Source organism: Arachis stenosperma, chromosome 6, assembly GCF_014773155.1.
Source record: "Arachis stenosperma cultivar V10309 chromosome 6, arast.V10309.gnm1.PFL2, whole genome shotgun sequence".
NCBI classification, from domain to species: Eukaryota; Viridiplantae; Streptophyta; class Magnoliopsida; order Fabales; family Fabaceae; genus Arachis; species Arachis stenosperma.
In genome coordinates, this window is record NC_080382.1 from 44,723,541 (window position 1) to 44,726,331 (window position 2,791).

A 2,791-nucleotide genomic window follows, 5' to 3' on the forward strand; every position below is an offset into this window, starting at 1 on the left:
CATCTATCACCATCATTCACCATCTACCACCATCTCAATTAGTTATTTAGTTAGTTTGATTTGCTGATTCTGATAAGATATTGCTGCTGATTACTGACTTGATGCTATTTTAGCATCATTGTTGTTAACATTCATTGTTGAATTTCTTTATTGAGGATATACTTTGTTGTTTGGTATTAAATTTTTTATGCTTAACATTTGTGAATACCAAGTGCATGTGAATTGCCGAGTTAAGACTCAAAGTGGTCCCTCAAATTACACTCGAGCCTCATACTAGTCCCTGAAATTAATAGTTACTTATATGTATCCCTGAAGTTACACTCTGGGACTCAGAATCATCCTTTAAGCATTTTTGGTCAACTAAGCTTCCCCGAAAAGCTGAGGTGGACTCTCTTTTGACATGTTGGCAAGCCCAAAACGACACAGTGTTAGTTTGGCACCTAATTTGGGCCAAATGACGTCATTTTCATGGGCAGAAGCATAACTCAACGTTTTCTCTCCCTTCCAAAATAGAAACACAAACATCTTCCTTCAAAACCTATCTTCACTAGCACTGCTCTGAGTGACGTTGCTACAACGTCTTTCTTCAAAACTCGGCTGGTCTCCACAGTTGGCTTTTTCGTCGTCATTTGTGAGAGTGTTTTTAAAAAAGGATTTCTCTAATAGATATAAACAAAAGGGATCTCTCTAGCCATAGAAGATGCTCTGTTTGTAGTAAATCTTGTTATTTTATTTTTCTTTAGTAGTTACATAGGATTATTTGATTGATCCCTGTTTCAACTTTTTGATTTTATGTTAGTGATAATGTTGTTTAGGATTGAAATGCATTTACTGTTGACTATAGGGTTTATGTTTTACTTCTTGTAATATATTGATATTAGCATCAGGCTGATGTTTCTCTTTCTAAATGAATATTTGAATTTTATCATATATTGATATGCTACATTAGTGAGGATATTATCCTAACTTGTATTATAGCTCCTAAATTTTAAAGCTGTATTGCTTAATAATTGTTGTCTTTGTTGGTGTTGATTCTTATTTTAAACTTGATATGCATCATTTATGGGATGAATAGGTATATTTCCTGCACAAGTTTTGTACCTTAAGCAAGATCTTACAGATGATCCAGCAGCTTCGGCTCTTTAGGTAATTACATGTGATATTGTGATCATGGAACTAGTTAGCTTTTCGACCAAGATTATATCACTGATATTATGTAATCTTTCACATTGTAATAATGTGCAACTATAGTATGGTATTATAATCGTTTATAATACTTTTCTAACTTGTAGCACTAATGCTTAACTCTTTATCATTTTTTATTTGATTTATTCTATCTAGGTTTGCAGGTTTTATGACCCTTGTTGGTTCTCAGCTTTTAATTTTTATGTATGTTTTTAGGGTTTTAATGAATGAAGGCATTTTTGATGTCATCACCCAGGTTTTGCAAAGTCAAGATAAGAAGTTGGTGCTAATTGGGTATTGATTCTCCTTTGTCACCTTGATCTGTTGATGATTCAGTTTTGGGTGTTCATGCATTTTCTATGTTTAATTTCTAATGTGAACTTATTATGATGGTTGCAGAATAGATATCCTGATTCTCTTCTTGAATCAAGTTCTTAATCTTTTGCGATCCTATGTTGTTTGGCAGGAAGGAAGAACATTTCTTGGACTTCTGGTATGCTTTGTATGTGAATGAGGTCACATTTTTCTTATGACATAAATATATAAAATTACACATAAGGCATTTATTAGACATATTATCCTATACCGGTCAAAGAAATGATAACAAATTTAAGGGACAACATGCATTGCCAGTTTCATGAGATCCTTCACAGTCTATTGAATTCATGTACATTATCTAGACCACAGGTACCTGTTAATGATATTTTATTTAATTTCAATTGTTTAACCGTATTTGATTGCTATGGATATGATAATAATTATTATATATGACATTTATTTTCAAGATTTTCTTTGGTACCCTTGTTTATATAGGGTATTGTTACCTTTTCAATAATCAATATTTAATGGTTGTGAATGTTTTTAGGTGAACATTTGGATTTTTTTAATTTACTTATAAATTAATAGTGAAGTGAACTTTTTTATTTGATTACAAGTTTTATAGATATGAAAACATAGTGATTTGAGTTAACACATAATTGATTCTTAGCCATCAGCCACAAATAAGTAAAGTGTATTGGTACAAGAAAGTTAATTATATTTGTAGTAGGTTGAGGTTTTAATTTGTCTTGAGTGTATCAGAAACCTTGTGTTGGATTAGCAATTTGTTTATTTATTTTATTTATTCATTATCCTAACATGACATGACTATTCTTGATTTTTAAGTTTAAAATGGAGGGGTTGAGAGAGAAGCTCCATACAATCCTTATAGTATGGGTGTATTTAGTTTTAGATTGTAATTCTCTCTACTAAAGTAAAATTTTGATCTTCTTAGTTGGAAATGTAGTTTTTCCAGGGTTGATGTTGCTATCATATGCCAAAAAAATCACTATCTGGAACTAATGCAGTTAATTTTACTCTTGCTAGTTCGGATTCTAAATTGTGTATCTTCTAATTATTGGAGGAGATGTTAGTTAGTAGTCTTATTTTGTATTTGAAGTCGACTTATTAAAAAATAAGTTTGGATGTTGAGTAGTAATTTATTACACATTCTCTGAATTGTTGGAAAAAACTTCTCTTTCACACAAGATGGAAGTCCTTTTCTAGGTTAATAACATATGTATTACTGGACTTGTTTTATTGATTGTTTCCATTTTATCTGGCAAAG

At 31.2% G+C, this 2,791-nt stretch overlaps 1 long non-coding RNA gene across 1 annotated transcript; it reads left to right on the top strand.

Annotated features, from left to right (window-relative positions):
- Positions 1 to 952: 952 nt before the first annotated feature.
- Positions 953 to 1,927, top strand: LOC130932519 (uncharacterized). Its single transcript, XR_009067476.1, has 3 exons — positions 953 to 1,146; positions 1,402 to 1,479; positions 1,652 to 1,927. It is a non-coding gene; the product is annotated as an uncharacterized LOC130932519 (long non-coding RNA).
- The last annotated feature ends 864 nt before the right edge of the window (positions 1,928 to 2,791 follow it).